At 40.6% G+C, this 21,954-nt stretch overlaps 1 long non-coding RNA gene across 1 annotated transcript in view; it reads left to right on the forward strand.

Annotated features, from left to right (window-relative positions):
- LOC121099929 overlaps positions 1-9,824 on the forward strand; it is a 53,045-nt gene extending 43,221 nt beyond the window's left edge. The window contains exon 3 of the long non-coding RNA XR_005831653.1: positions 9,718-9,824. This is a non-coding gene — a long non-coding RNA (uncharacterized LOC121099929). The remainder of the gene's footprint in view (positions 1-9,717) is intronic.
- The last annotated feature ends 12,130 nt before the right edge of the window (positions 9,825-21,954 follow it).

Below are 21,954 nucleotides of genomic sequence, written 5' to 3' on the forward strand. Positions count from 1 at the left end.
ATGTACAGGCAAGCATTTAAATGAAAGCACTAGGGGTTAAGTGTAGACATAGATGAAAAGAGGACCCAAAACTGGCCCCTGAGGGCATTTATAGATTGAAAAAGAATAGCATTGAAATTGGAAGAGAACCATGAAAGTGTAATATGACAGAATAAAAATAATATATAGTCCTGGCATGAGAAAGAACTTTTCTCTTTAATGTATGCAATTTTATATAAACAACACATACTTATATTTTAAAAATCAAATAGCAGAAAGGTGTGTATAATAAAAAGTTCTCCCTCCCCATTTTCTAAATTCCTGGTTTTTTTTTCCCGAGAAGCAACCATGTTTACTAGTTCTTTAATACCATTTGAAGCAAACGTATGATTAACATATATGCATATGTAAAAGTATATATTTATGTTCAATATATATATTTACACAAATGGTGGCATACTATCTTCACTTCTCCAAACACATAAAGCATGCATTTATTTTTACTTCACAATAAGTCTCAGAAAATTGTTCTCTACAGCAATATTTGGCTTTCTTCTTTCTCTTTTTTAACATCTGCTCAATATTCATTGCATGCTTTTCTATAATGTATTTGACCTATTCCCAATGATAAACATTTAATTTTATCAGTATTTTGCTCCTGTGAATTTTCTTGTCATATGTCTTCATATATATGTGCTAGGACACCTGTGAGAAGTAGATAAGTTTTGGATGGATTAGATAGGATACTTACAACAGCAAGTAACAGCAATCTCTTGACTCGTTTGGCTGAAACAATGAAGAAATGTATGATCATGTTTTATCGATTCTAAAATCCAGGCTTTTACGTTTTAAAATCTCTGAAGTCAGGACAAGTCTTCTAGCTGATGGCATGCTGTGGCTTAATTGGCAGCATTTTCTTTTCTTAGTGGTACATAAAAAGTTGTTGTATCTTGTAATCAATGGTGTTTTAGATGAAATGGCATGTGATATTTCACATAACAAAAAAATCAAGAGGAAAACAAATTTGAGAGGTAACTGGCTTCTACCTTGGTTAATCCAGTGGCTCAGCAATGTTAGCAAGACCTGAGGTTTCTTTCTCTCCACTCTGTCAGCTTCCAAGGACAAGCACATGGCCTCAGATGTTCTCAAAATCACAAGATGTCTACAACATTTCTAGGCACTAAATCCAGACATGGGGACCATCTCTTTGGGGGAAAACATTGTAAGACCTCTGTGTGTCAAAAAACACAAACAAAATTTTATTTTAAAGATTTTTATTTATTCATGAGAGAGAGAGAGAGAGAGAGAGAGAGAAAGCATATGCTGGGGGTGGGGCAGAGGGAGAGGGAGGTGCAGGGCTGGATCCCAGACCCTGGGATCACAACCTGAGCTGAAGGCAGCCACTTAACCTACTGAGCCACCCAGGCGCCCCACAAACAAAATTTTAAAATCAAACAATAAACCAGAAAAATATTTAAACCATGGTAACAGACAACGGGTTAATTCAAGTCTCTTACAAATCAATAAGAAAAATTGACTACAGCAATAGAAAGTAAGCAAAGGTCATAAACGCAAGACACACATACAAATATAAGTGCCCATCAATATTTGAGAAAAAGTTCAATCAATAAAATAAAAATTAACAATGAAATACTTGTTTTCAACCTAACACATTGGCATGTATGAAAAAAATTAAGATGACAGTTTTTAGAGAATAGGTTGAAACAGGGGTTGCCATGCACTGCTTGTCCGAGTATAAATTAGTTGAACCAAAGGCGATAAACAGTACACAAACTATCCAAATAGCCCAACAATTCCACTTCTTGGGATTTACCTCTAGAAAAAATGAGAGGTGTACTCAGATTACAAGGATGTTTATAATGCAAAATATTGGAAATGATGAGATATTTATAAATAAACTATGGTTTGTTTATTTCATAAAATGGACTATGGTACAGCCATTACAAACTAGTTGAATATTAATGGTGCCTCAGGAAAATTTGGGTTGCTCTAGGTCAGTGTAACCAAATGGTGTAAATGCTGTGAGTCATTGATGACTAAGGACAGAAATGAACTTAGCTGGGCCACACTGGGGATTTAAAGATATCAGAGAGGACATCTCTCTATCTTTGATTCTGGGGTCACATGGTCTTTAATTTCTACAGCATCTCTATCTATCCCTTTCTCTCTCCAGACCAGACTCCTCTGTGATTCTTTTAATTTCTGCTTTCGATGGCTCTTGCTGCTTGCTTGCAACCCCACCAGAGCTTATAGCTAAAGGGTCTCACGTCATATGACTGGCTTGATCTCTGGCCATTAAGTTCAATTTCTTGAGAAAGAATACCTGACTGGCTTAGCTGAGCCTGTGGATTGGATCTCCCTGGGTGAAAAGCGTCAGTCCCAGCCTTGCGGGCTGTGGCCAGGGATGGGGCCACCTCCCACAGGGCTCCTGTAACACACACTTCTGCTATTTCTAGTCCTGGGTGCCTCGACATCCCTTGTGGGTGCCGTGAACACTGCCCACAGCTCTGAAAATAGTCCCCACATTAACTCCTCCTTAAAATTCCAGCCATGGATGCCTTCTGTTTTATGATTGCTAAAGACGTGAATATGATGCTTTCTGGAAGTTGATTAACCGAAACTGAACTGGTACTCTTCAACCTTGTGATAGCAGAGTACGTTCTCAGTCCAGCTACTCACGCATCCCGGGATTGTATCACAACATAATGTGAACAAGGCTGTTACTAGTAGTGAAGGTCTTTCTTGGCCACTAAATTCTTTCCTTTGTTCAAGCATGAATTCTTCTCTGCTTTCATGAAGCAATGAATTCGTAAAATAATAAGGACCATAGAAGTCATCTACAAAAATGCCATTTTATGTCTTACAGATATTGAAATCTGAGACCAGAAATATAGGAGGATAAGATACCTTTTTCGGTATATTTCTGTGGGCAAGGAATATGCATTCCTACAAAATGCCAATATTCTTGATTCTTCCATATTTTTACATGATGTATTACCTGGGACAAAGGTATAGCAAACATGCAGACCCACAACTTCACGTCTTTTCATATCCCTGACTCTGCATGATGTTGGTGTAGTGATAGGATCAGCCTCAATCATCTGAAACTTTCCAATTTTGTTTAAAATCAGATCTCAGGAGTACCTGAGTGGCTCAGTTGGTTAAGCGTCTGCCTTTGGCTCAGGTCATGTTCTCAGGGTCCTGGGATCAAGCCCCGCATTGGGCTCCATGCTCAGTGGGGAGTCAGTTTCACACTCTCCCTCTGCCCTTCCCCCGTTCATGCTCTCCCTCTCTTTCTTCCTCTCTCTCAAATAAAAAAATAAAATCTTTTTTAAAAATTTCAAATCTCTACAACCAACTAAAGTATGTTTAAATCTATATAACTAAAATAAATCAAGTATTGATTAGGGAAAAGAATAACTTATTATTTGAAATTAATATTAGTGGAAAGTGGCCTTCCTAGGATGGTGAGAAGTCTTTTAAAGTGCAACATGACTTTGGCAGTCCTCTTGGCCGTGAGGCTGTTGACATCAGAGCAGTGTTTAACTGGGGAATTAGGCAGCTCAGCAGTGCGGGAATTACTTCTGTGATATCATCTATGTTATGCTGCCAGTAAATGTTCTGAAAATACTCTGCTCCGGAAAAGCTATGTCTGAATGAGAGAAGTCTGTTTTCCAAAATAATTCTCATCAATTCCTGCCTGCCCCCAACAACCTAGTTGTGTAGACCAAAAAGAAATACAACAAGGGGGCAATGCTGAGAATTCAGGTTAAAGAAACATCTGTTGGTAATGGCCTTCAAACACAGCATAACATGGGTGTCATTGGATTGATGGTCCATTAACTGTGAATCCAGAATGTTCTATTTTGCCTCTTTCTCTTTCTTTCTTTCTTTCTTTCTTTCTTTCTTTCTTTCTTTCTTTCTTTCATCTCCTTCCCTTTCTTTCTTCTCTTCTTTTTTCCATGGAAGAAAACCAAAAGGACAAAACTGTTTATGTAAAGTGTTCATTTGAAAGCTGATGCTAGAGCCTAAAGAACACAGGATGGTTAAGGACTAAAATTTTTATCAAGTTTAAAGTCTGTAATGAAGGAACAATTATCATTCACTCTTGTAATATAAGGGAAAGTCTTAACCAGCCTATAAAAGATCAAAAATTCATTTTAAAGGTTTTTAGCAACTCTACAAACAGTCCTTCAAACTATGTATTTTTGTTAATTAAACTATTACTTCTGCTTTAAAAGATCCCAAAAATGTTATAGGGGGCATCAATACAGCATTTTTCACAATTCCAGATTCTGAGTTCTTTGTTTAAAAAAAGTCATTACATATTTCCTGGAACTGTTTTTTTTTTAAAGTCATTCCTATCTATTTTGGCAAGTTCTATGAAAACATTAGCCTGTCTTGCAATAACACTTTAACAAAAGTTAGTCTCAGAGCTTAGCTAAAGAGAGTACAGGATCCAAAGCCTATGAAGCAAATTTATAGCTAAAAGAGTATAACTAAATAATAATAATAATAAGCATGAAAAGTTATTTTTAGTCGATGAGAACTATGTGCTCCCATACTTTCCCTCCTTTAGTCTATAAACCGTTCCTGTACATTTGCCAACAATCTGGCTAAACAGCACCGGATCGCCCCTGGCTGGAGGGCATAAGACTTCCCACATTTGCTCGATACTGGTATTAGACTCACCACCAACAGTGGCAACAAAAATAATCTTCACTCTCTGTGAATATACTGTAAAAGCAATCATTCAGCTATTGCTATGATGGTGTTCTCAGGATCTGGGGCCAGAAGCCCACTGTGTACTGCCTTTCTCAACGTTTTCTGTCTCCTCCTGAGGCTGGGCCATCCGGGTGGTCACCCTGGTCCCAAACCAGATCCCCCAGGAGCTCAGAACCCACATCTCTTTTTCAGTGCATACTCTGACTCTCTATACTGCCCCCCGCCAAGCAATGAGCTAGGCAGGGGTGGAAGGGAAGGAGAGCGATGAGACTGAGGACTCTTTGTTGATGGGGTAGTTCCAGGGTCTCATGCCCAAGGCAGTTCCTGGAGGACCATGAGTAGATCATAACTTTTTACTGGTACAGTGTTTCTTTCGCAGGATCTTGAGAGATTGGGTCACAATAGTGGTGCAAACACACTGGTTTTATTAACTCTCAATCATCTTTGGCACATGGCAGATTCAGGGCACTGAGTTGCTAATAGTCCATGTGTCTGGACCCATATGGCCCATTTGGATTGGATGTTGCCTGCGGTCAACAGCGCCTGAGGGCAGCAGGGCTGGTAGCAGGTGTCTATACCCTATACACCCCCTCTGATACCCAAAGTTGTGACATTGGCCTCCCTGCAGACACCATGCCATATGTCATCTCTTCTGAGAGTTTGTGTGATCTTTGCTCTCAGACCCCAACAGAACCTTCCAGTTGATGTCCTCTCTTATACTCAATGTGATGATGTATTGCTTTACGTTGCCAGTCTTAAGTCTTTCAGGATGAACTTCTTGCTCATTCCATGGGCTCCTTGCCTTCCCCTCACTCCAGCTGGTAGTAGTATGGAAAGCATGGTGGGGTCAACGTTGAAAGAGATCACATTCTAAGACTGCAGCAACCACAACCTAAAGGGATAAAGAAAAAACATGGTTAGAAGGTTGTTGTTCTACCATTATGCTATAAAATTCCGAACAGTACCCTTACCAAGACTGGAATATGAATCTTCACTTGCATCACTTGTAATCCTGGCATTGGTGGCCACATCAGCAAAGCACAGAGAACAACTTGGAGAGAGTTCATGGATGCTAGTGTTTATCGCATCGGGCGGGCAACATGCCTCAGCCTCCTGAGCAACGATGCAGCAGTGCCACAGATATGGTTCCAGGGAGCCACAGAGTCAGGAAAGTCTCCATTGTGTCAACACAAACAGGTGTCAACACCATGGCATTGCAAGTAATGACCGCATGGCTTCTCTTTCTCAAAATGGGAACTCTAACACGAGCCAGAATGGTGACTTGACAATACAGAACGGGAAGAGTTGGTGCCTGGACACCACGACGGATCTTCACAAGTACCACCTGAGTGATAAATAAATATGGAAATATGCCTTTTCAATTCACTATTCTAAATCTGTATCAATAAAGCCATATACATCACATGGTCCTATGAATTTTGTAAGACACTCTTAAAACAAATTGTGTATGCATTTGTTTTAAAACAAGTTGTGTGAATTTGTCTAGGACATGCACAACCTAGGGACATTGCTGGTTTTTCGTAGCATGTTCATATTTCTGGCCTAACGTGCCTCAGTCACACAGAGCACACTGATGATGAGAAGTGAATTAGTATAGTGTCTCCAGAGGAAAATTTGGCAACGTGCATCAAAATGCTCTTTATTTTACTGTCATTTATAATAGTGAAAAGTTAGAACCAATCAAAATGTCCAACAATAGAGGACTGATTACATAAATTGTAATGGGACATTTAAATGGAACTGTTAAAATGAAAATGACACCTGAAGATCAGTTATTGTATTTTTAATGAAAATTAAGTGAGTTTACTTTCCTTTCCTGAGAATCGGCATAAGGCAATACATTTTCCAGTAGGTGGTTGTCTTGAATATTTCTTATTGGCATCTGCATTATACCCTCTGCCCACATAGATTCCCACTGCAGCACCCTGTCTGGGCCAAGAATCTATGTGATGCAGCAGAAATGTATGAAGCATGTGCTCAGGGCTGGGAACTGTACTGGGCGGGAACCGTAAAGACAGACTCCACACAGCCCCTGTCGTCAAGAAACTGACAGTCTAGGAGATGAGATGAACAAGGAGGAATTTATAATAGAGTGATAGATGCTACGAGGTCGCACTTGCACTGCTCGCAATGAAAGAGGGTAATGTAGCTCAGTCTTAAGGACCAGGTTAGAATTCCCAGAGGAAACAATATCTAAACCGAGATCTGAAGGATGTGTGGAATAGCCAGGGAGGGAACGGGAAGAAGAGGAAGCTCATTCAGGGGCTCAGGCTTCTGGCAATTACTGTGTCTTGCAGGTCCACACTGTGGTGTCCTTGCCTACTGCACTCTCTTTTGAGCATTGTATGATCATGACTGACACCCTGTTAACAGCCTTAAAGGAAAACTCTGCTCTGGTTTTAGTTTTTAAAAATTATTTATTAACTGTTATGCTTTCCAAATTTTTTTTTAAAGATTTATGTATTTATTTTAGAGAGAAAGCATGAGCGGGGGAAAGGCAGAGGGAGAGGGAGAGAGAAAGAGAGAAGCAGACTCCCTGCTGAGCGTGGAGCCCAATGCAGAACTTGATCTCAGGACTCTGAGATTATGATCTGAGCTGAAATCAACAGTCAGATGTTTAACCAACTGAGCCACCCAGGTGTCCTATAATTTTCTTATTTTTAAAAATAATTTAAGGTACGAGGTTTTCATTCAAGGCGATGAAAAAGTCTGGGAATAGCGGTGGTGGTTGCATAACATTGGGAATTACACCACTGAACTGTACACATTAAAATGGTAAATTTTGGGGCGCCTGGGTGGCATAGCGGTTAAGCGTCTGCCTTAGGCTCAGGGCGTGATCCCAGCGTTATGGGATCGAGCCCCACATCAGGCTCCTCTGCTATGAGCCTGCTTCTTCCTCTCCCACTACCCTTGCTTGTGTTCCCTCTCTCGCTGGCTGTCTCTATCTGTCAAATAAATAAATAAAATCTTTTAAAAAATAAATAAATAAAATGGTAAATTTTGTGTTATGTGTATTTTACTATAGTAAAAAAAACTTAAATATAAAAGAAAAAAATAAGGCAAATACCCATATAGCTACCCCCTGGAATGAACAAATATTAATATCATGTCATATTATATTTAATCTAAATTTTAAAAATAAAATATTACCAATTAAAAAAATGAAATTGGAGCCCCATTCATTAAAAAATGAAACTGAAGCCCTAACTTCAAATGGGCCCCAAGAAAACATATGCCAATGAGTCCCATGTTTCAAAGTAAGACCATCTATGCAAATGAGGAGATCATCAATAAAGAGGATCAAAAGCAGTTATCATTTACTTGGAATGAACAACTGAAAGAGTGAGCCAGTGTGATATTCTGTAGATGCCAAGCAGAACGGGATCCCAGAGGACTATATTATGACACCAAGTAGAGTCTTGGGGCCAAACTGAAGGTGTTATTACTGTTCATTCCAAGTAAAAGCTAACTACTTTTGGTCCTTTTTATTGATGGATATTGAGAAGAACAATACTAACAGCTCAATAGCCACATAACGAGTTCTGGAAACTGGGTTGATTGTTCAGTCCATACCACATGGAGCACGGCACCTGTGACAGGGGGCTATTATTTAGTTAAGTTTGCAGTGTGCCACCCTTGTCTGCCATGATCCATCTGAGTTTTGGAAGGGCCAGTGAGGTAAGTTGATGGGGACCACCACCCTCCATCCTTGAAGCCTCTTACAGTGGTGAGAAACTCTGCAATTCCTCCTACAATTGCTTCTAATTTTTTTTTTTTGAAAGAGAGAGAGGCACGCAAATGGGGGGGGGTGGCAGAGGGAGAGAGAGAATCTTTAGCAGGCTCCATGCCTAGTGTGGAGCCTGACCTGGGGCTCAATCCCAGGACCCCGGGATCATGGCATGAGCTTTCAAGAGTCAGATGCTTAACCGACTAAATCACCCAGGCACACTGGATTGTGTCTAATTTTTATCTTGGCTGAGTGGGGGCAGTTTCAGTGATTTCTCCCTATCTCTCTTATTCTACATATAAGGAAATCATCGAAAGAGTTCTGCAAATTACTAAGTATCTATTCCTATTACACATGTGGGAAGTGGGAAAGCAACCACAGGGCAGATCTGTGGACCCAGTGGATCCATTGTAGGGTGTACTTGGATGAAGCTGCATGTATCATCTGCCCTTCATAAGCCCCAACTCTAACTGGAGGGACCTAATGGTATTTCAGGTCCTGTGGTATCTGTATCAATCCAGATTCTCAGCCCATTTCCTTAGGTACCATTATCCTGCTATATGGATGTAGGTTTCTCTGGGGAAAGATTGGAGTAATATTTATCATTTATACTTTTAGTGGCGTTGCAGAGTCCTTCATCAAGGAGAACTGGCAGCCTTCCCTCCAATCAATGTGCTTTTAGGTCTATGAATCGATTTAGTTTTGGAAATTGAATAAGGGATTGTGATTTTCCGTTGCTGTGGTTAATTTCAAACTTCAGCCTTCCAATACTCAATTTTTTCTTTTCAAAAATTATCCAAGTCAAAACACACCTTAGTTGGCTGGCATATTCATTTTTGCTCACCCACTAGAACAGAGCACCATTATTTATTAGCCTCCATTACAGATCCTTGCACCCTAATTGCCATTCTGGCCTTGCTGCTAATTTCACCCTCCTTGTGCTATGTCTCTCCTCTGCTATTTCAGAATCCTACCCTCCACATTGATACTTGGCAGCCCATTGGCAATATCTCCCACTAGCCAGCTCATGTCCTACCGAACTTGTCAAAGATGCCCATGCCTCGCTCACCAACGTAGTCCTTGCGCTTTGTGAAGGGTGCCTTTTCTGAGTTCTCCTAAAGAACAACAGCCAGGTGGTGAGTTCTCTGCTCTCACATAGTGGATCCATTCTAACATTCAGCATCACTGAGTTTTTCTAGAACTCTGCCAAGGAAATTCAAACATCCTCGCTTCTTTCATTGCAGGTCATAATCCTGTCCATGCTTCAAGAAGCTATCTCAGCTGTGAAGTCGAAGTGGATTCAGGTGCTCTCACCAAGACTCCCGAGTCATCAGTATGTTCCTATATCAATAAATTCTCAAAAAAAAAAATTCTCTTCTACCCCTCCTTGTATTTGCTTCCTCCTTCATCCAATACCTTTACAGTAGCCCATTTTCTTCTCCTTCCTATTTGTGCGTATTAGTCAGGTCCTATAATTCTTTTGATTGTCTATGCTTTCTTCTTAGAGTATGGACAGTTTTCCCCCACTCAAGCTGTGCTGAAAGTGAGACTTGATTATCAGTCAAGAGGTAATGAGTGGTAGCAGGGGTAAATCTTGAGAAGTAGAAGTGTCATTTTGGACACCTCTTCAGGTGAGGTCTTTAGTAAGCCTCGCAAGAGTGAAGGTGTGCATCTGGTGTCCGGAGGTTCCAGAAGACACCAGAGTTACAAGATCCCCAGGCTTGCCCACCCAATAATTCTAATGGCTTTGATTTTGATGAAGAGATCTTTTATGGCTATGCATTTATTCTCCTCTGCATCCTTGTTTTCCTTATAAGAAGATTTTGCGCCTGATTTTCATTCAGCACAAGCTGTGGTTAAGAAGCTGTCACCTTGAACACTGCCCTCCGGCCCCCTTGCTTCTACAACCTCACTCATGTTGAATGATGGTAACCAAAGCCTGTCTTCTACTTTGCTGAAGCCTTTTAAAGTGTTTGACAAAGGCCAGCCACCTCCAAAATCTTTATAATTACCCATGCCCCAATACCATTGAGGGGTTAGAACTACCACATGATCCAATGTTTCACCTTCCACCAGCACCTCCTCCGAAGCCACCGCAGGTGAGATCCTTAGCAATCGTGATGTGACTGCATGCAGTTAACCCCAGCAATGAGCTCCGTATTGCTGTGTGACGCAGCTCCAAAATCCCATCCAGAGAGTCTGCTATCTACGGCAACTTCTGAGTTGGCTTGAATATCCTGAGAGCCGTCTGAGACAAGGGCTTACGTGCAGGTGCATCACCTGCAAAAGTGCTTCTAGAGAGCAATGGTGTAGGATAGGGCAATGGAACAGGTAAGGAGAAAAAGCTAACAGGAGGAGAATGCCTTCTCATGGTGGCCGTCTCTAGGGACAATGGTGCCCATTCTTACCAGGACCTTATAAGAAACTTTAAGAAACATATCTGAGAATGGTGTGCCTGAGGGATGAAAGAGGAAATCATCATTTGTCAAGGGTGGCCCCGCTGGTGCTAGCTCACCTGCACTTCTGAGTTGTGTATGTTTGGATGAATACTGTGTACTTTAAGGTTTGCCATGCCACAGCATCAGACAGACCCTAGGGCAGGAAGTGAAAGGTGCTCAGAGATAGAATTTCTACCGCTATGATGCTGAGTGCCGCTGAATAAGATTTGGGCATTTGAATGTGTATTCAACAGCAAGAATATACTTCCTGTGAATTTTTCTAACAAAAAATATTAATTAAAATTGTTTAGATTCTCTGTGCCACCCAGGTGTAAAGGTGTTTTTGCAACAACATTAATTCTTTGTGATTTTATATTAATTTAGTTGTAATTCGCTTCAGAAGCAGCTCAGTTTACGCATAAGCATAAAATAGTAGGAAATGGGGAGAATTACAGATAAAAAGAAAACAAAAGGAAAACAACACAGTGCATTCAAATATCCTAAGCTTGTTAAGAATAATTATGGTTACTAATGTTAGTAAGGGTGTGGGTAAACTCATATAGTTTTAGATTTCTGCATGTAGTATACATTGGTTCTATTCTTTCATAAAGCAATTTAGCAGTGCATTTCAAAAGCTATAAAAATGGGGTGCCTGGGTGGCGCAGTCGTTGGGCGTCTGCCTTCGGCTCAGGGCATGATCCCAGCGTTCTGGGATCGAGCCCCACATCAGGCTCCTCTGCTGGGAGCCTGCTTCTTCTTCTCCCACTCCCCCTGCTTGTGTTCCCTCTCTCTCTGGCTATCTCTCTCTCTGTCAAATAAATAAATTAAATTAAATTTTTTTAAAAAAGCTATAAAAACATCTTCAGTAGATGCTGTCAGTGCCTTGCCCATATCCCCTCAACATTCACCTCCACGCTCAGAGGCTATTTGCTTAAAGACGTTCTGGCCATGGGCACTGTCTTAGTCCCTTTGGTCTGCCTTAACAAAAATATCATAGACTGAATGGCTTAAACAACATTTATTTCTCACAGTTCTGGAGGCTGGGAAATCCAAGATCATGGTGCCAGCAGCCCGAGTGTCTGGAAGGAGACAACTTTCTGATTCGTCGATGGCCATCTTCCGTCTTCTCAATGTGTCCTCACATGGTGGAAGTGGATCAAGAGGGCTCTCTGTGGCCTCTTTCATAAGGGCACTCATCCCATTCATAAGGACTCCAACATCATGACCTAATCACCCCCAAAGGCCTCATCTCCTAATACCATCACATTGGGGGTTGGGACTTCAGCATACACATTTTGGTTCATAGCAGGAACATACTCAGCTTACACACAGAGCAAGTTGGAAGTGCCAAAGAGCCAATAACCTCTAGAACCAGTCTTCAGTGTTGGGGTTGATGTAGAGCATGAAATCATCCATAATACCTGGCTCGTTAAAATGTAACATGGAGGCCGCTGAGGCAGGGAGGGTTTTGGAAAAGTCATAGGCCTTTGGAATGCCAAAGCCTGCATGACCACTCTACTGTAGGAATGCCACAGGGAGTCCCCTTCCCTGAAGCTTTCTTAGCCCAAACACCCACCCTGTGATCTAAGAGTTGTATGCATTGTCCCCCTAGGCTATGTTCAGCAGAATTTGTAGAACACGCAGATTAGTATACCATACCTTCCCCGTAAATAGATCCTCCTAGTTCCAGTAAGACCCCTTGCTACACATCCCGTGCTTGAGAAACAATGATAAGGATTTACGATTATCCTGAAGGACCAATAAAAGCTGGAGCAAAGAAGAGAAAAGGGTCTTCCTCTCTGAATGTTGACCCCTTGCCTTCTCCTCTCTTTCATAGCAAAGTTTGGAGTAATCTTTCATCTGTCGGTACAGGGGTTCTGGGCCATTCCCAGCACTTCGGGGCCATTCCCAATTCCAACCCAGGGAGGAATTATTCCTCTCAGGGTTCCCCAGTGGAACTGAAGTCCAGTTGCCTATGGTGGTTACTGATTGTTAGCAAACCTTTTACTAGCTCCCTTCCTTGCTTTGCCTCCCTTCCACACTCTCTTGCCAACGTTTCTTGGCATCACTTCCCACATGGCCAACTTACACTCAAATCTCCACCTTAGGTCTTGTTTCTGCGAAAAACTAAATGGAGATAACAGTGATACTTTTCTGCCAATAATTTTCCTTCTGGGTATTTATCTAATTGAAATAATCCTTTAAAAAAGGAGGGAGGAATTATGTCTAAAAAAGATACCACAGCATTTTTATTATGGTAGGAAAACTGGAAACAATTTAAAGTCCATCAAAGATTCATTCAATCATTCTCTCAACCACATACATTCTGCATCTGTTATATTCCATGCACTATGCTGGCACCCAGGATATCCAAATGAAATGTCATATAATTGGATAAGACAGGAGACAAACAGGAAAATGATGAAACCTGAACTAAAATAGTAGCAGGAGGAGATAGAGAATATAGTATAGATTTGGGAAATTTCTTAGAAGGCAAGAATCAACAGAACCAAGTGACCCATTAAATACAGAAGATAAAAGGAGATGTTGAAGATAACTTCCAGGTTTGTGGCTTGTGCAAATGAGTGATGCCATTAACTGGGATAGAGACTGCAGGAAAAGAATCTATTTCCTTTCTTTGACATTATTATTATTATTATTATTATTATTGGTAATGATTGGTTCATTTTTAATTTTCATATGTAACATATACATATGTTTTAGCATGTCTGAAAATATACTTATTCTAACTCTAAAATTTAGAGTTCTAAAATCTCTGCTTTCCTCTATACGTGTGTGTCATTCTTTCTTTCTAACTACATGCTTTCTCTGCTTCTCTGGCCTTAATGGCGTAATAATGGTGTAGTATTTTCTTTTCTTTTTTTTTTTTAAGATTTTATTTATTTATTTGACAGAGAGACAGCCAGCGAGAGAACATAGGCAGGGGAGTGGGAGAGGAAGAAGCAGGCTTCCCAGCAGAGCAGGGAGCCCGATGCAGGGCTCAATCCCAGGAGCCTGGGATCACACCCTGAGCCGAAGGCAGACGCTTAACGAGTGAGCCACCCAGGCGCCCCTGATGTAGTATTTTCATTCCATTTACCTCCAGAGGCAAACTGATAGGCCTGATTCTAAACTTCTGAGAGAGAGGTTCTGATTGGATCAGTTTGAGTTTGGCATCTATCTCTGGTCCAATCAGCTACGCATATATTACTTTCTTAATCAGAACAAAGAAATTATTCGTCAGCATGTATAATCCTTAATTACTTTTGTGCCAGATAGTCTACATTTGCAACTGCAGATCCATACTTCACTCTTCTCTCCCCTTGTGTGCCCCAGAGGTTGACTTCTAGAGACATCAATGGTTTCCTTGCCTCTGGCTCTCTGTTTCTCAGCCGTGAGAGACACCAGCAGGATATCAGGGTCAGGAGAGAGAAAGCAGGGTGTGTGTAGCAGACAGAACCATGTCCTCCAAAATGTCCATGTCTTAATCTCCAACCCCTGGCAAAAAGGATTTTGCAGATGTGGTTAAAGATCTCAAGATGGGGAGATTACCTGGGTGTGTCCAATGTAATTACAAGGGTTCTTGAAAGATGAAAGAAGGAAGTGAAAGGTCGGAATAAAAGAATTGATGTGACAATGGGTGCAGAGGTCAGAGTGATGCCATTATTGGAAGGGGCCATGAGCCAAGGAATGTGGGAGGCTTTAGAAGCTGGAGAAGGCAAGGATCAGATTTTCCCCTTGAGTCTCCAGAAGGAACACAGCCCCACCAACACTTTGATTTTAGACCAGTAAAACACATTTCCAGACTCTGAACTCCAGAACGTTAATATAAGAAATTTGTTTTAATCCACAAAGTTTGTGGTAACTTGTTACAACAGCAGTAGGAGACTAATACAGTTTGTCTTCCTGCTGAAGTCATTGGATTGCAGCAGGTGTGTTCCTCTAAAGAAAGCCACTGTGCCCATCTGGCAGCCGTCTCGTGCCTGCCATCTGGGTTTGGTAACTGTTCCCTTCCTTTGTGCCTTCAGACCCGTACAGGGTAGGATTTCTCCACCATCGCTAACCTAAGGTGTGTCACCCTACTTTATTGATTTCCTTTAATCTTGTTCACAACTTTGTGAATTGTTCTGTCCTTCCACACTCTTCAATTACCCTTTTTGAGTGTACCAACTATTTCTTCCTAGGACATTAATGGATACATTCTAGATTTCAAGAATTAAGGAGACTTAAGAACCATCTGGCACATACAAAAGAATATAGTTGTAATAAAGTATTAAAAAATGAATCGTTTCAGAATCCTGGTCACCATTACCTAGTTTTTGCCTTCCTTCACCCATAATTCATACTTCCTTCCAAAACTGCTCAAGGCAAAATGATGTGGCAAGTTACATATTTATCCCTCTCAGGCAACTTCTCTTTTTAACAGATTTTTATGCAAACTTTTGTCCTCTAGAACGGTTCACTGAGGCTCGACTCACTAGAACTTTACTTCCCCCAAGTCAAAATATACTTATTCATTCCAGTGGAAGAACTGTGGTTTCTCTAGTTCTCGCCACTCTGGTGGGGGTGAGGAGTTATGTCATTGTGAGTTTACTTTGCATTTTCTCATGACATCTTCAAATGGTTATTGGCCATCTGAATGTCCTCTTCATAAAAATGCCTATTCAGATCTCTTGTCCATTTTCCTATTCAGTTGTCTTTTACATACTGATTTGTAGCCACTCTATGCGTTCTGGACCTGCATCATCTGTTAGCTATATCTGTTGCAACACTTCTCCAGGCTGTGGCTCACCATTTCCCTTTCTTAATGCTGTCTCTTGCTGAACAGAAGTTCTTAATTTAAAGTAGCTCAACTTATATTTTTCTTTGTTATGTTTAGTGCTTTCTATGCCCCACCAAGCCTGCAATATATCTTTTTTCATATTTTTCCCTCTCAAATCTTTATTATTTACTTTCCGTATTTCACTCCCTAGTCCATCAGAATTGATTACTGTGAATGGTCTGCAGTGGAGGCTCAAGATTCATTTTTCCACATGCTTATCCAATCGACTCAGCCTCATTAATTTTGTTTTAATCCTCCTTTGCGGCATGATTATTTATTAGGGTAGGGAGTGCATAAGGCAGGGTAGGTGAATTCCATAGATATATGTATCATTCATTCATTTATTCAGTACTTAAATATTATATCCAACTATCAAGAAGTAAGTGTAGACTTTTCTTCATTCAGGACGTTAAATTTTGGGGCACCTGGGTGGCTCAATCAGTGAAGCAACTGCTTTTGGCTCAGGTCTTGATCTCAGGGTCCTGGGATAGAGCCCCAAGTCAGGCTCCCTGCTTCGTGGGAAGCCTGCTTCTCCCTCTCCCTGCTTGTACTCGCTCCCCCTGCTTGTACTCGCACACACACTCTCTCTCTGTCAAATAAATAAATAAAATCTTTAAAAAAAAAAGAAGTTAAATTTAGAAACATAATCTTTTGAGTTTTCTTATTTCTCAGAGCATCAGTCTAGGTCTAATCAGAAGAGAGAAATCACACAGTAGTTTGAACAGAGAACATTTAATGTAAAGATTTATTAACTATAATAGGACACTGGAGTAACAAAGGATTTACTAGAAAAAGAATATAAGAGTAATCGGTATAGAGGCGTCCGGGTGGCTTAGTCAGTTAAGTGTCTGCCTTCAACTCAGGTCATGATCTTGGGGTCCTGGGATTGAGCCCCACATCCGGCTCCCTGCTCAGCAGGGAGTCTGCTTGTCCCTCTGGCTCTCCCCCACCCAGCCCCCACTCATGCTCGCTCTCTCTCAAATAAATAAATAAAATCTTAAAAAAAAAAAAAAAGAGTAGTAAGTATAAGAAGCAGCCATCATCCCTCTAGCTGAGATAGTGTCCAAGGAAGAGCACCCCCTCTACTCACCCCTACCACAGACATCCTCTTGGGACTGAGAGCCAGACCTCCTTGAGAAGCCGTGACTCTGACATACTGAATGGCAGAGAAGTCCCCATGGAGCTACAGCAGTGGAACTTGCTGGAAATCCTGTACAGCGGACTGCCAAAATAAATCACCACAAATCTGGGAGCTTAAGACAACAGTGATTCATTCTTTCCCAGTTCTGGAGGCCAGAAGTCAGAAATCAAAGTGTCTGTGGGGCTATTCCTTTTCTGAACACACTGGGGGGAATCTTTCCTTGCCTCTGCTGGCTTCCGGTGGCCACAGGGGTTCCTGTGTCTCCGTTGCTCCACCTCCACCTCCATATGCATGTTGCTGTTTCCTGTTTCGAATCTCTCTCTGCCCTTCTAAGGGCACCTGTCATAGGATTTAGGGCCTACCCAGATACCCTAGAATGATTTCATCTTGAGACCCTTACTGTAATTACATCCACAGAGATCCTTGGTCTGCATAGGGCCACACTCACAGGCTTGGAGGAGATATATTTTTGGAAGGCCACAATTCAACCCACTACACTGCTTTCTGGAGGCTGCTGGAAATCAGCTGTCTGGGGCAGGGCAGGGCGGGGGGCGGGAGAGGAAAGCTGATCATGGGAGGTGTCTCACTGAAGGTACTCTGGTACATAAACCACCCCAGGAGCTAAGTGTTGGAGAAGCCTCCTGAGCTACGGGATCCTGCTGAGCAAGCTCCCTGGAGTCAGAAAGCAAATCCTTCTCTCTTGCAATGTCTCTTTACCAATCTCTACTGTCAATTAACACTGTGTCAGCCTGCAGGGGGGAAATGATTAAAGGGCCCAGATCTATTTTCACAGAGAAGACAAAAACAGAGATTTTGGAGCTTAAAGGCAGTAAATTGATAACCAGAACACTCAGATACAATGAAAGTTCATTTGGAAGTCTACCACATAGGCTGTATAGTTCGGTTACATAATTACTTTAAAAAAAATTTTTTTTTTGTAAGATTTTATTTATTTATTTTTTGACAGAGAGAGAGCCAGTCAGAGAGAGAGGGAACACAAGCAGGGGGAGCGGGAGAGGAAGAAGCAGGCTCCCAGCGGAGCAGGGAGCCCGATGCAGAGCTCGATCCTAGGGACCCGGGATCACACCCTGAGCTGAAGGCAGACGCTTAACGACTGAGTCACACAGGCACCCCTCGAAAAAATTTTTAATTTTTAATTTTAATTCCAGTATAGTTAACATACAAGGTAGTATTAATTTCAGGAGTACGATATAGTGATTCAACACATCCTTTTTTTTTTTTTTTTAAAGATTTTATTTATTTATTTAACACAGAGAGAGACAGCCAGCAAGAGAGGGAACACAAGCAGGGGGAGTGGGAGAGGAGGAAGCAGGCTCCCAGCGGAGGAGCCCGATGTGGGGCTCGATCCCAGAACGCCAGGATCACACCCCGAGCCGAAGGCAGACGCTTAACGACTGAGCCACCCAGGCGCCCCTGACTCAACACTTCCATACAACATCTGGTGCTGATCACAACAAGTGCACTCCTCAATCCCCACCACCTATTTAATCCATCCCCCTGCCCCCCTCCCCTCTGGTAACCATCAGTTTGTTCTCTATAGTTAAGAGTCTGTTTCTTAGTTTGCCTCTCACTTTTCTCCTCTTTGCTTGTTTGTTTTGTTTCTTAAATTTACATAGGAGTGAAATCATACGATATTTGTCTTTGACTGACTTATTTTGCTCAGCGTAATACTCTCTAGCCCCCATCCACATCGTTGCATATGGTAAGATTTCATTCTTTTTTTATGACCTGGTAATATTCCATTGTATCTATATATACCACATCTTCTTTATTCATTCATCAGTTGATGGACACTTGGGCTGTTCCATAATTTGGTTATTGTAAAACATGCTGCAATAAACATTGGGGTACATGTGTACCTCTGAATTAGCATTTTTGTGTTCTTTGCGTACATACCCAGTAGTGTGATTGCTGGGTCATAGGATAGTTTTATTTTTAACTTCTTGAGGAGCCCCATGCTGTTTTCCAGAGTGGCTGCACCAGTTTGCATTCCCCCCAACAGTGCAAGAAGGTTCGACTTTCTCCACATCCTCACCAACACCTATTATTTCTTGTGCTATTGATGAAATATTTTTAAAGCTATAACTTATTTGGACTTTTACCAAAGCAATTTTGGAGGCTATACATGAAGTTGAATAAATATTAGCATTTTTGTTAGAATCATTAATTGCATTTGGTACAAACTTAGGCAGCAGATATAGTTTATGACTCCAAAATATGGAGTCATATTGAGTGAATTCTCATCTTAATCCCTCGAGCTTCATATCTATACATTGCTGTTGCTGGCAATTTGAGAAAATTGAAGTGTGTTGTGTGCCTTTGGAAGCTGTGTACAGTCTTTGCTATGTTCACTAGATGACATAAGTCTGTTAAATATCATGTTAGATATGTTTCTAAATATAGCAGCACTATTTACCTTTTAAACAATTTGAGTATGGTTGACACAAACTGTTACACTAGTTTCAAGTAAGCAACATCGTGATTCAAGAACTCTGTAAGTTACGCTATGTTCACCATGAGTGTAGGGATGTAGTGTATCCACATACAATGCTATTATAATACCATTCACTATATTCCCTATGCTGTGCCTTTTATTCCCCTGACTTACACATTCCATAACTGAAAGCCTGTATCTCCCATTCCCCTCCACCTGTTTTGCCCATCCCCTGACCCTGCTCCCCTCTAGCAACCATCAGTTTGTTCTCTGTATATATAGGTCTGATCCTGCTGTCTGTTTGTTCTTTTGTTTTGTTTTTTAGATTACACATATAAGTGAAATCAAATGGTATTTGTCTTTCTCTGTCTGACTTATTGCAGTTAGCATAAACTGCATAAACTTCTAGGTCCACCCATGTTGTCACCACAAATGGCAAGATCTCATCCTTTTTTATGGCTTAGTAATATTTCATTATATATATATATACATATATATAGTAAGATATATATAATAGAAATATAATATATATATTTCTATATATATATTTCTATTATGTAATAGAAATATAATCTCACATTTTCTTTATCCATTCATCTATAAATGGCACTTGGGCTGCTTCCATAACTTGGCTATTATAAGTAAAGCTGCAATAAATATAGAGGTACAAGTATTTTCTCTACAAAACAAGACAAGAAATGACAAGTGTTGGTGATGATGTGGAGAAAAAGGAATTCTTATGTTGGTGAGTATGTAAATAAATCAGTACAGTGGAATCAGTACACTGTGGAAAACAGTAAGGAAGTTTCTCAAAAAGTTAAAAATAGAAATACCATATGATCCAATAATTCCACTACTGGGTATTTACCCAAAGAAAATGAAAGCACCATTTACTTTTATTTATTTAAATTTTTAAATGTTTATTGAGATTAGCATGCATACAATAAAGTACAAAAATCTTAAATGTATAGCTCAATAAATTTTATACACACATACACAAATATATGCATATTATATGCAACCCAGATTAAGATATAGAATATTTCCAGAATCCCAGAAGGTTCTCTCATGCTCCTTCATAGTCAACACCTCCATCCCACCCTGGCTGCTCCATAGGTAAGCACTATTCTGCTGCTTCTTCTCGAACTTTATATGATCTTCATTTAAGTGTCTGCTGCCTATGTTTGAATTTCATATAAATGGAATCATATAGTATCTACTTTTTTAGAACCAGCACCATTTGAAGACACCTTCATTTCTTAATTGTACCAGTGTCAGCCTCTGTGGAATACACACACACACACACACACACACACACACACAACTGTATATTCATGAGCCTGTTTTTGGACTTTCTTTTAGATCTACTGGTCAGCTTGTCAACCCTTGCATTAAGATCATACTATCTTTATAATAGATCCTGATATCTGGAGGGATGAAGTCCTCCAGATCCATTCTTCTTCTCATCTACTCTTGGAACCTAGAGTTTGTTTCTGGATTCTATTCTGTTTCATTCTATTTGTCTATCTTTGCACTATTTTAAGTATTGTAATTTTAGAATATGCATTAACATCTGACAGAGCAAAACCTCCAGTTTCCTCTTCCTCAAGATTATTTTGGCTAGTTTTGGCCCCTTGCATGTTTATATAAATGTTAGATTCAACTTATCAATTTCCACTGCTAAAGTATCCAGGCTAGGGACACCTGGGTGACTCAGCTGGTTAAGCGTCTGCCTTCTGCTCGGGTTGTGATCCCAGGGTCCTGGGATTGAGCCCCATGTTGGGCTCCCCACTCAGGGGGAAGCCTATTTCTCACTCTCCCTCTGCTCTCTCCCTCTGCTCTCTCAAATAAATAAATAAATAAATAAATAAATAAATAATCTTAAAAAAATAAAAATAAAGTGTCTGGTCTAGTCCCAAATGGAGTTGTTCCTGCTAAGCCCCACTGAATTCACCTAACTTTCTACCCTTGGCTCTCCCAGAAAAGGAAGACCTAGGTCAAGCAGTCAGTACTTGCCCACTCAGCACATCTTGTCTGACCCAGATCTAAGACTTCCCTTGGCTCCATACAAGGAAAATAACCCCACTTCAACCAATCAGCAAATGCCCAATATAACTTCCCTTTGCACCAGATTAAAAAAAAATTGAGTGAAAAAAGGGCTTTTGCTCACTTTCGTCTATACAGATCTCTCACTTTGTACAGCTCTTCAGGGCACCTTTCTACGTGCCAGAGTGGATGCTACTCAGGTCATGAATTGCTGAATAAAAGCCTAGTCGATCTGTAAATCATCTGTGGAAAGTTTTCTTTTAACACCACCAGATAAGATCTGGCAGGATTTTGATTGCGATTTCATCGATTCCATACTCATTTGGGGATTATAGCACTAAAGTTTCCAAGCCATGAGCATTACATATCCTTCCATTTATGTGGTTCTTCTTTCATTTCTCTTGGTAATAGTTTGCGGTTTTCAGACTAGAGGTTTTGGTAATCTTCTGTTAAATATTTTCCCCAAATAATTTATATTATAATTTTTTTATTTTCTATTTGTTTGTTGTTAGATAAAATTACAATTGATTTTTGTAAATATTAACTTTGTATTCAATGACATTGCTAAATTCACTTATC

The sequence above is a fragment of the Ursus maritimus genome, unplaced genomic scaffold (genome assembly GCF_017311325.1).
Source record: "Ursus maritimus isolate PB19 unplaced genomic scaffold, ASM1731132v1 scaffold_33, whole genome shotgun sequence".
In the NCBI taxonomy this organism is placed as follows: domain Eukaryota; kingdom Metazoa; phylum Chordata; class Mammalia; order Carnivora; family Ursidae; genus Ursus; species Ursus maritimus.